Source organism: Mustelus asterias, chromosome 12 (genome assembly GCF_964213995.1).
Source record: "Mustelus asterias chromosome 12, sMusAst1.hap1.1, whole genome shotgun sequence".
In the NCBI taxonomy this organism is placed as follows: Eukaryota; Metazoa; Chordata; class Chondrichthyes; order Carcharhiniformes; family Triakidae; genus Mustelus; species Mustelus asterias.
This window is the reverse complement of record NC_135812.1, coordinates 75,755,978-75,768,174: the sequence shown is the minus strand read 5'-3', so window position 1 is coordinate 75,768,174 and position 12,197 is coordinate 75,755,978. Positions and strand designations below refer to the sequence as shown.

General features: G+C 50.2%; 1 non-coding gene across 1 annotated transcript; it reads left to right on the top strand.

Annotated features, from left to right (window-relative positions):
* Window positions 1–12,123: 12,123 nt before the first annotated feature.
* On the top strand, window positions 12,124–12,197 carry trnat-agu (transfer RNA threonine (anticodon AGU)). The gene has a single exon. It is a non-coding gene; the product is annotated as a tRNA-Thr (tRNA).

The window sequence follows — 12,197 nt, the reverse complement described above, 5'->3', positions numbered from 1 at the left end:
ATAAAAGAGGAAGACAGAAAGCAGAAAGCTACAGTCCAGTTAGTTTAGTAGCTGTCATCAGGAAGTTACTAGAATCTATTATATCAGGGCACTTAAAAATCTTAATGCAATCAGGCAGAGTCAACAAGGTTTTGTGAAAGGGAAATCGTGTTTGGCTAATTTATTAGAGTTCTTGGAGAAGTATCAAGCAAAATGTATAAAGGGGAACCTGTAGATGCGGCAGGAGGGAGGCCAGCGATCGGGGTGGGTTCAGGGGGGGCTGCATGCGGGGGTGTCTGCACTGTGGGGGGTGGGAGGATTGGTACTGCGTGGGGGCAGCTGGAGATTGGGGCGGACTGGGATGGGGGGGTTGAGGTTGGCCCGGGAATGGTAGGTGGGGCCTAGATCAGGCCGTTGGGTGTTTAGGGCAGCTTTGCGGGGGGGGGGGGGGGGTAATCGAGCTGGCCAGCAAACGGGGGGCTGACAGTTCGGGGCCACTGTGCATGCGTAGAGGTCCACTGGTTTCAGCCTCCTGGGTGTCAACATCACAAAAAATAGATTATTTAGTCATTAGCACATTGCTGTTTCTGGGAGTTGTGCACGTATTGGCTGCAATGTTTCTTATATTACAACAGTGACAACACTTCAATAAGTAGGGCGGCATGGTGGCACAGTGGTTAGCACTGCTGCCTCACAGCACCAGGGACCTAGGTTCAATTCCGGCCTCAGGTGAACGGCTGTGTGGAGTTAGCACATTCTCCCTGTGTTTACGTGGGTTTCCTCCCACAGTCCAAAGATGTGCGGTTAGGTTGATTGGCCATGCTAAATTAACCTAGTGTCAGGGGGATTAGCAGGGTAAATATGAGGGGTTACGGGAATAGAGGCTGGATGGGATTGTGGTCGGTGCAGACTCGATGGGCCGAATGGCCTCCTTCTGCACTGTAAGGATTCTATGATTCTAGGTACTTCAGTGACTGTAAAGCACTTTAATGTTTCTGGAGGCCACAGCAAGTGCTATATAAATGCAAGTGTTTTTTTGACAGTGCATTTAGACATTCATACTGCAAATAGGGTCTCAGTGAATTCTCTTTTAGCGTATCTTCACACCCACATTGTTTTTTTACCCTTTGAGGAATTGTGGTGTGGGGCTTGTGGGGGAGGGGGGACGGCTGGAGTTGGGTTGAGTGGTTGAAGGATTCCCAAAGTGATTATTGGCCTGTTGAACCGAATTGAAAGCTGCTTCCATGGCCAACAAGTCCTGGCGTTGGACTTGAATCCAAAGCTTCTGGTCCAGTAGTAGAGACACTACCACTATAGGCCTCCTTAATCTCAGTGAATGATAATATAAGAAAGGTTTACGCTTTTATAGCACCTTTCACAACTATAAGATGTACCAAAAGCACTTAACGGCTAAACATATACTTTTTGAAGTGTAGTCACTCTTATAATGTGGGAGCCCATGTGTAGACAAGCAGAGCTCTCACATACAGCAATGTGATGATGACCCGATAATCTATTTTTGTGATGTTGATTGAAGGGTAAATATTGGACAGGAGACCCGGGGATAATCCCCCGCTCTTCAGTGAAATTGTGACATTGAATCTTTTATATCCACCAGAAAGGGCAGATGGGTTTTGGTTCAGTGCCTGATCTGAAAGATGGCACCTCCAACACTGTAGCTTTCCCTCAGCCCTGCGCTAGAGTGCCAGTCTAGATTACTGAGTTCAAGTCCAGGACTGGAAGTTGAACCCACAACCTCACACTCAGGGGCATTTACCCGCAGCTGTACATGACAGCTTTCACAAGATAACTGAAGTCTAAAGCCAGTCATCTCCTTTCACTTCTCTAAGCCTCAAATGATGTGATAATTTCTATTTTCCAAACAACACTACCATTAATCTTCATGTTTCTGGAAAATTGCATATCTTAATAGAAATATTTCACATAAATCAGCAGCAACTTTGCGAGTTATTCAGAGCATGAAGCCAAGCAGTAGAAGATAAATAAATAAATAAAGGACCTCTGTGACATTTTAATGTAGTCTGTCATTGTTCAGTCCATGAAACATAGGGCATGGAAAGTTAAAGGGTGTTATATAAACAGTCTGTGTATTTATAAGAAAAGTGTAATATACAGATGAAGTCTGATAGTGTGAAAGGTTTATAACTGTACCATCACTGAAGAAATCTGCTGAACAGCGGGGGCTCAGGAACTGCATTTTTGTACAGGAGCCTGGTAGAATTACATTTTTAAGACGAGAGAAGTTGCTAGAAGAACGTTGTCACAGCTACAGAAACAAGAAGCCAAGTACTCAGCAAGATAGAAAATTAGAAAACATAGAAAACATAGAAAAACTACAGCACAAAACAGGCCCTTTGGCCCCACAAGTTGTGCCGAACATTTGTTTGAAGAATTAATGTCTAAACTATTTAGCAGGAGGACTAAAGCAAACGGTAAGACATCTCACGTAGAACATGCAGTCGTTGCGAGCATTCTTATGCTAAGGAGAAATATTTAAAGGGATAAAACGCTGAGAGTACTCCAGAACTGCGCAAAATGAGCAGCTGCCTTCTCTCGAGGTTAGTGGCTAATTACTCTGGATTATTTGGGACGGTGCCCTGATAGATTTCAGGTTTAATTCTTAGTTTGTAGTGAGCCAACTGGCTTGTTACATTGATGGCGAGAGTGCTAAAATTGATGTTAGTACTTTCAGGTTAAGGAAAGGAAAAAATAACCCATATCCTGCTCGCTATTCAGTGTTACAAGTGGAAAACATGTGCCTGTATGTGAGCTGATGTTGAGTGAGGGCAGGGCTGGGTAAAGCTGTGATGCCCTCATGTTGAATAACATGCTGTCTATTGTGTATGAGGGTGAGAGAGGGCAGGACAGAGTCTTAGTTGTGATGTTCCATGCTGATCAACATGGTAAGACTCACAGGCTAGATTCACAAAAGAAAGAATGTTATGAATTACAGGAGACTGATTCATCTGAGGACAAATTTTCCACCCATTAATGCATAAAGTAATCAAACTCTTTCTCATATAAATAATTAAAGTCTCAGCTTAATGATATTTATGTTGCAAGTTATTATTTAGTCATTCCTTTTTTTAAATAACAGATTCTATGCTATAAACTTTTGTATATCTGGCGGCATGAATGGTTTACTGAACTCTCTCCAAAATGTTGTCATTTGAGAAATATATGGTTGGCCATAACATTGAAATACAAACAGTAGTATTAAACAGCAAGCTCATTAAGTGTCCTGATGAATATCCTGTGCTCTGAAGATTCAGCAGCACACAGGGAGTTAGACAAAATGGTTATCCGAAGTTCAAGAGGTGTTCCATACCAGCTTTGTTATTTCTCCAACACCATTAACTCAAGTATACTGGTTAGGATATTTAAACCACTATCATTTTCATTCGTTCAGACATTTTGTCTCGCGTTTAGAAACATCATACATTACCAACCATGCTGAATTATGACAATTATACAAGCAACGTTGTTATTTCACACCTAAATATTTGAGTTGATTTATTATTGTCATATGTATCAGGATGTAGTGAAAAGTATTAAGTGGAGTTTTCCCGTCCCGCCCACCACAGGAATCGTAGTGGGCGGGACCCGGACAATGCAAAGGTCCATTGACTTCGGGCGGGATTTCCCAGCTTTGGGGCGAGCGCAGCCAGAAAATCTCACCCATTGTTTTTTGCGCACTATACAGACAAAACATACCATTCATAGAGTACGTAGGGGAGAACGAGAGGGTGCAGAATGTAGTGTTGCAGTTACTGATAGGGTGAAGAGAAAGATCAGCTTAATATATGATAGGACCATTCAAAAGTCTGTTGACAGCAGGGAAGAAGCCATCCTTGCGTCGGTTGGTATGTGTTTTCAGACTTTTATATCTTTTTCCTGACTGAAGAAGGTGGAAGAGAGTATGTCCAGGATGCAAGGAGTCCTTGATTATGCTGGCTGCTTTTCCAAGGCAGCGGGAAGTGTAGATGGAGTCGATGGATAGGAGGCTGGTTTGCGTGATGGATTGGGCTATATTCCCAAGCCTTTGTAGTTTCTTGTGGTTTTGGTCAGAGCAGGAACCATACCAAGCTGTGATACATCCAAAAAGGATGCTTACTGTAGTGCATCCATAAAAATTGCTGAGAGTCATAGTGGACATGCCAAATTTCCTTTGCCTTCTGAGAAAGTTGGTGGGCTTTCTTAACTATAACATCAGCATGGGAAATTGACCAGGTGGTGGGGAGAAAGGAATGAATGGTTGACCTTGAATTGTTGCAAAATTTACTAATTAATGTTGAAGGAAACTGGCAAAAGAAGCTTGGGAGAGGTGAGGAGAAACTTTGTCAAGCAGTCAGTGGTTAAGATCTGGAATGCACTGCCTGAGAGTGTGGTGCAGGAAGCTGGTTCAATGGGTGCATTCAGGAGGGAATTGGATGATTATCTGAAAAGGAAGAATGTGCTGGGATTATAGGAAGCAGGCGGGGATTGGCATGGAGGTGAATTCCTCTATTGGAGAGACACGTCAGGCCGAATGCCCCCCCCCCCCTCCCTCCCCTTCTGTTCTGTAACAATTCTGTGAATTAAAAATTGCCACACAACTACTTCAGCGAGTTTTTTTTTGGATTCAACAATCTCTCGCAATATTTCGACTGCTGGCCCTATGTGATATGTGACTGTGAAAATGGACTGCGGATCCCACAAGAGGGTGATGTAATGGCGTGCGTGTGATTTGAACCATGTAGCCACACACCTCATTTTGCCTTATATGGTCTAATGAATGGCCTCTCTCACAGTCTCCCAGTCCAAGTCAATGAAACCAGATGTGGGATGTTAATGATAAGGTAAAGGAGCGCCAGTTAAAATAGGACTTTACTGGGGCATGTAGCGAAATGACTTGATGAATGAGTCGGGAACTTCTATTTTTTGACTGAACAGACATGTAAGAAAGCAAGCCACACACACACTATTCAAAAAAGTGATCTTCAGATGTCTTCGCTGATCTTACAAATACAAAGAATTATTCATACTGATTAGTTTAAGACAGTAAACAGTTGGAATATTTAGATACAGCCAATCACATTTTCGCAACCTAAAATGTTAATTTAATCGCCAATCGATGTTGAAATTATTTAGAATATGCTGCAAATTCTCACAGTGCAATCTTCACAGTAAGCCCCCTATTCATTGAAAACACAGGTTTTTATTCCCTCCTATAAAAGGAGTTGGGGTTTTCCTTGCTGCTATTTCGCAGCTTTTGGTGTGATGCGGTTGAAAGATACAATCACAGTTCAGAGTCTGTTTGCTCTGCCGCTTTGACAGCGCTGCAAAGCCCGGGCTCTCTGCACTATCCCAACATGAGGTCATCCCAAAGCTGGACATTGTTCCTCAAATCCCTTTCTCCACAATCTCGGAGACAACAGCAGCTGCTGCTGCGGGGTTGGGAAATGGGCATTTTCCACATTGTTTGAATCAGACATGGAGAAGGGGGGAGCGGGGGAGGGGGCAGGGTGCACTCAATGTATTCCAATACACTGCTCCTGTGCATCCTTGCCCATTCCCAGTCCCACTGCCCGTCTCCCCTCCCTCTCTCTCTCACACATACAGCCTGTCTCCCCTCCCACTGTCACACACACAGAGCCTGGCTCCCCTATCACTCCCCTCTCTCACACACACTCACACTCACCTTGTCTCCCCTCTCTCACACACCTTGTCTCCCCTCTCTCTCTCACACACACACCTTGTCTCCCCTCTCTCTCTCACACACACACCTTGTCTCCCCTCTCTCTCACACACACACCTTGTCTCCCCTCTCTCACACACGCACCTTGTCTCCCCTCTCTCTCTCACACACACACACACCTTGTCTCCCCTCTCTCACACACACACCTTGTCTCCCCTCTCTCACACACACACCTTGTCTCCCCTCTCTCACACACCTTGTCTCCCCTCTCTCACACACACACCTTGTCTCTCCTCTCATACACACACCTTGTCTCCCCTCTCTCTCACACACACACCTTGTCTCCTCTCTCTCTCTCATACACACACCTTGTCTCTCTCTCTCTCACACACACACACACCTTGTCTCCCCTCTCTCTCTCATACACACACCTTGTCTCCTCTCTCTCTCACACACACACCTTGTCTCCCCTCTCTCTCTCATACACACACCTTGTCTCCTCTCTCTCACACACACACCTTGTCTCTCCTCTCATACACACACCTTGTCTCCCCTCTCTCTCACACACACACCTTGTCTCCTCTCTCTCTCTCATACACACACCTTGTCTCTCTCTCTCTCACACACACACACACCTTGTCTCCCCTCTCTCTCTCATACACACACCTTGTCTCCTCTCTCTCTCACACACACACCTTGTCTCCTCTCTCTCTCTCTCTCACACACACACACACACCTTGTCTCTCCTCTCTCACACACACACCTTGTCTCCCCTCTCTCTCTCACACACGCACCTTGTCTCCCCTCTCTCTCTCTCTCACACACACACACCTTGTCTCCCCTCTCTCTCACACACACCTTGTCTCCCCTCTCTCACACACCTTGTCTCCCCCCTCTCTCACACACACACCTTGTCTCCTCTCTCTCTCTCTCTCACACACACACCTTGTCTCCCCTCTCTCTCTCACACACGCACCTTGTCTCCCCTCTCTCTCTCTCTCTCTCACACACACACCTTGTCTGTCCTCTCTCTCTCACACACACACCTTGTCTCCCCTCTCTCACACACACACCTTATCTCCCCTCTCTCTCTCTCACACACACATACCTTGTCTCCCCCCTCTCTCTTACACACCTTGGCTCCCCCTCTCTCTCTCACACACACACCTTGTCTCCCCTCTCTCTCACACTCACACACCTTGTCTCCCCCCTCTCTCTCTCACACACACACCTTGTCTCCCCCCTCTCTCTCTCTCTCACACACACCTTGTCTTCCCCCTCTCTCTTACACACCTTGTCTCCCCTCTCTCACACAAACACTTTGGGCCCGATTTTACCATTTTCATTCTAAGTGCCGATCCGACTTAGAAATCCGCTTTCAGGTGCCCCCATACGCTCTCAGCCATCTCCAGTCCGATTCGCACTGTGGGCGGGGCTTAGCGCTGCCGGAACGATCGGAGCTCTGAAGCGTGCATGCGCAGTTAGAAAAAAATTTGAAAAAGCGCGCCCGTGTCAGATTGCTCCCGAGCCGCAGAAAGCGGAGAAAACAGCCCGAGAGTGAAAAGCGGGAGCGACGGTGTATCTTGGGGGGGGGGGGGGCAGATGGATCTCTGGTGGGGGGGCCGATGGATCTCTGGGGGGGGAGGCAGATGGATCTCTGGTGGATAAGGGGGACACACAAACATCACTGTCCCCCTTATCCACCCCCCCACTACCCAGACTGATCGCCACCCTGCACCCCCTCCCCACCGATCACCCGCAGAGTGGCAGTGGATCCCCCTGTCCCCACCAGAGATCCCCCCCCCCCCTCCCCACCGCACTGATCTGAGTCAGAGAGCCGTTGGAAGCTCTGAACTCGCTCTTCAGAGGCTGGAGCAGCCGACTCAGACTTTTATTTAGCAGGTCCATCACGGCGTGGTTCCGGATTGGTAAACGTGGTGGTAAAGGGGGAAATGCTGATAGAGTTGGGTGGGCAGTTCATTAATTCAATTTAAATGCATGCTAATGCATTTCAATCGTCGTTGCGCCCGATTTGGGCGCGGAACGGATCCCCGCCATTCGCGGGTCTCGGTAAAGTGGCGGTCTGCGCGGACGCGGGTGCAGATCGGGATAAAGGCCTCACACCCAACTTTACCACGATTTTCCACCCAAAAATGTACGCAAATTGTTGATAAAATCGGGCCCTTTGTCTCCCATCTCTCACACACGCACCTGGTCTCCCCTCTCTCAGAGACGCATCTTGTCTCCCCTCTCTCTCACACACACTTTGTCTCCCCTCTCTCTCACACACACCTTGTCTCCCCCCTCTCTCTCTGGGTGTATCTCGGGGGGGGGGGGGGGTGCAGATGGATCTCTGGTGGGGGGGCAGATGGATCTCTGGTGGGGGGGCAGCTGGATCTCTGGTGGGGGGGCAGATGGATCTCTGGTGGGGGGGGCAGATGGATCTCTGGTGGATAAGGGGGACACACACACATCACTGTCCCCCTTATCCACCCCCCCCGACTACCCAGACCGATCGCCACCCCGCCCCCTCCCCCCCCCCCCACCCACCGATCACCCGCAGAGTGGCAGTGGATCCCCCTGCCCCTACCAGAGATCCCCCCCCCACCCGCACTGATCTGAGTCAGAGAGCCGTTGGAAGCTCTGAACTCGCTCTTCAGAGGCTGGAGCACCCGACTCAGACTATTATTTAGCAGGTCCATCACGGCGCGGTTCTGGATTGGTAAACTCCCCCCCCACCCCCATACAACAATCTGGCTCACTCCACCCCCCCCCCAGAGAATGGTCTGGCCTCACTCCCCCCCCCCCCGATACAACAACCTGGCTCACTGCGCCCCCCAGAGAATGGTCTGGCCTCACTCCCCCTCACCTCCAGAGGAACATCTGACCCGCCTCCTCCCCCCTCACCATCAGACAATGATCAGCCCTCCCCCCACCATCAGACAACGATCGGCCCTCCCCCCCCGCCAGAGATACATCTGACCCGCCTCCTCGCCCTCCCCCCAGCCCCCCCCCCCAACGCCCCCCAACCAGACAACGATCTGGCCTCACTCCCCTCCTCCCCACTCCGACCAGAGAATGATCTGACCCGCCTCCCTCCTCAAGAGAACGATCTGGCTTCACTCCCTCCCCCCCCCAGAGAATGGTCTGGCCTCACTCCCCCTCACCTCCAGAGGAACATCTGACCCGCCTCCTTCCCCCCCCCCCCAGAGATACATCTGACCCGCCTCCTCCCCCTCCCCCTCCCCCCACCCCCCACAACCAGACAACGATCTGGCCTCACTCCCCTCCTCCCCCCTCCAACCAGAGACTGATCTGACCCGCCTCCCTCCTCCCCCACCCCCCCAACCAGAGAATGATCTGACCCACCTCCCTCCTCCCCCCCCAACCAGAGAATGATCTGACCCACCTCCCTCCTCCCCCCCCAACCAGAGAATGATCTGACCCACCTCCCTCCTCCCACCCCCCCCCCCAAACCAGAGAATGATCTGACCCCCCTCCCCCCACCACTGATCTGAGTCAGAGAGCCATTGGAAGCTCTGAACTCGCTCTTCAGAGGCTGGAGCAGCCGACTCAGACTTTTATTTAGCAGGTCCATCACGGCGTGGTTCCGGATTGGTAAACGTGGTGGTAAAGGGGGAAATGCTGATAGAGTTGGGTGGGCAGTTCATTAATTCAATTTAAATGCATGCTAATGCATTTCAATCGTCGTTGCGCCCGATTTGGGCGCGGAACGGATCCCCGCCATTCGCGGGTCTCGGTAAAGTGGCGATCTGCGCGGACGCGGGTGTAGATCGCGATAAAGGCCTCACACCCAACTTTACTGCGATTTCGCGCCCGAAAAACGGGTGCAAATTGTTGATAAAATTGGGCCCTTTGTCTCCCGTCTCTCTCACACACACCTTGTCTCCTCTCTCTCTCTCTCACACACACCTTGTCTCCTCTCTCTCACACACACACCATGTCTCCTCTCTCTCCCTCTCACACACACCTTGTCTCCTCTCTCTCTCACACACACACCTTGTCTCCTCTCTCTCTCTCACACACACCTTGTCTCCCCCTCTCTCTCACACACACACACACACCTTGTCTCCTCTCTCTCTCTCTCACACACACCTTGTCTCCTCTCTCTCTCACACACACCTTGTCTCCCCTCTCTCTCACACACACACACCTTGTCTCCTCTCTCTCTCTCTCACACACACCTTGTCTCCCCCTCTCTCTCTCTCTCTCACACACACCTTGTCTCCCCCTCTCTCTCTCTCACACACACCTTGTCTCCCCCTCTCTCTCTCACACACACACACACCTTGTCTCCTCTCTCTCTCTCACACACCTTGTCTCCTCTCTCTCTCACACACACCTTGTCTCCCCTCTCTCACACACACACACCTTGTCTCCTCTCTCTCTCTCTCTCTCACACACACCTTGTCTCCCCCTCTCTCTCTCACACACACCTTGTCTCCTCTCTCTCTCTCTCACACACCTTGTCTCCTCTCTCTCTCTCTCTCACACACACACACCTTGTCTCCCCCTCTCTCTCTCTCACACACACCTTGTCTCCTCTCTCTCTCTCACACACACCTTGTCTCCTCTCTCTCTCTCTCACACACACACACACCTTGTCTCCCCCTCTCTCTCTCTCACACACACCTTGTCTCCTCTCTCTCTCTCACACACACCTTGTCTCCTCTCTCTCTCTCTCACACACACCTTGTCTCCCCCTCTCTCTCTCTCACACACACCTTGTCTCCTCTCTCTCTCTCACACACACCTTGTCTCCTCTCTCTCCCACACACACCTTGTCTCCTCTCTCTCTCTCTCTCTCTCTCCCACACACACACCTTGTCTCCTCTCTCTCTCTCACACACACACACCTTGTCTCCCCCTCTCTCTCTCTCTCACACACACCTTGTCTCCTCTCTCTCTCTCACACACCTTGTCTCCTCTCTCTCACACACACACCTTGTCTCCCCCCTCTCTCTCTCACACACACACACCTTGTCTCCCCCCTCTCTCTCACACACACCTTGTCTCCCCCCTCTCTCTCACACACACACCTTGTCTCCCCTCCCTCTCTCTCACACACACACACACACACACACCTTGTCTCCCCCCTCTCTCTCTCTCACACACACACCTTGTCTCCCCCCTCTCTCTCTCACACACACCTTGTCTCCCCTCCCTCTCTCTCACACACACACACACCTTGTCTCTCTCTCTCACACACACACACCTTGTCTCCCCCCTCTCTCTCTCACACACACCTTGTCTCCCCTCTCTCTCTCACACACACACACACCTTGGCTCCCCTCTCTCTCTCTCACACACACCTTGTCTCCCCTCTCTCTCTCTCACACACACACACACCTTGTCTCCCCTCCTTCTCTCTCACACACACCTTGTCTCCCCTCTCTCTCTCTCACACACACCTTGTCTCCCCTCTCTCTCTCTCACACACACACATTGTCTCCCCTCCCTCTCTCTCACACACACACACACCTTGTCTCCCCCCTCTCTCTCACACACACACCTTGTCTCCCCTCTCTGACACACACACCTTGTCTCCCCTCTCTCTCACACACACACCTTGTCTCCCCTCTCTCTCACACACACCTTGTCTCCCACTCTCACACACACCTTGTCTCTCTCTCACACACACATTGTCTCCCCTCTCTCTCACACACACACACCTTGTCTCCTCTCTCTCTCACACACACACCTTGTCTCTCTCTCACACACACATTGTCTCCCCTCTCTCTCACACACACACACCTTGTCTCCTCTCTCTCTCACACACACACCTTGTCTCCCCAATCTCTCACACACACACACCTTGTCTCTCCTCTCTCTCTCACACACACACCTTGTCTCCCCTCTCTCTCACACACACCTTGTCTTTCTCTCTCTCTCTCACACACACACACACACCTTGTCTCCCCTCTCTCTCTCACACACACACCTTGTCTCTCCTCTCTCACACACACACACCTTGTCTCCCCTCTCTCTCTCTCACACACACCTTGTCTCTCTCTCACACACACACACACCTTGTCTCCCCTCTCTCTCTCTCACACACACACCTTGTCTCCCCTCCCTCTCTCTCATACAGTAAGAAGTCTCACAACATGAGGTTAAAGTCCAACAGGTTTATTTGGAATCACAAGCTTTCAGAGTGCTGCTCCTTCATCAGGTGAGTCCTGACTCAGCTGATGAAGGAGCAGTGCTCCGAAAGCTCGTGATTCCAAATAAACCTGTTGGACTTTAACCTGGTGTTGTGAGACCTCTTACTGTGCCCACCCCAGTCCAATGCCGGCATCTCCACATCATCTCTCTCACATACACAGCCTGTCTTCCTCCTCCTCTCTCTTTCTTACATACAGCCTGGTTCCCCTCTCTCTCTCACGCACACAAACACACACAGACTGGCTCCCCTCTCTCTCTCAGGTTCTGTGGCTTAGGTGATTAAAGTGCCTGTTTAGTAAACAGGAGACCCTGGGTTCAAATCCCAGCAGAGCCT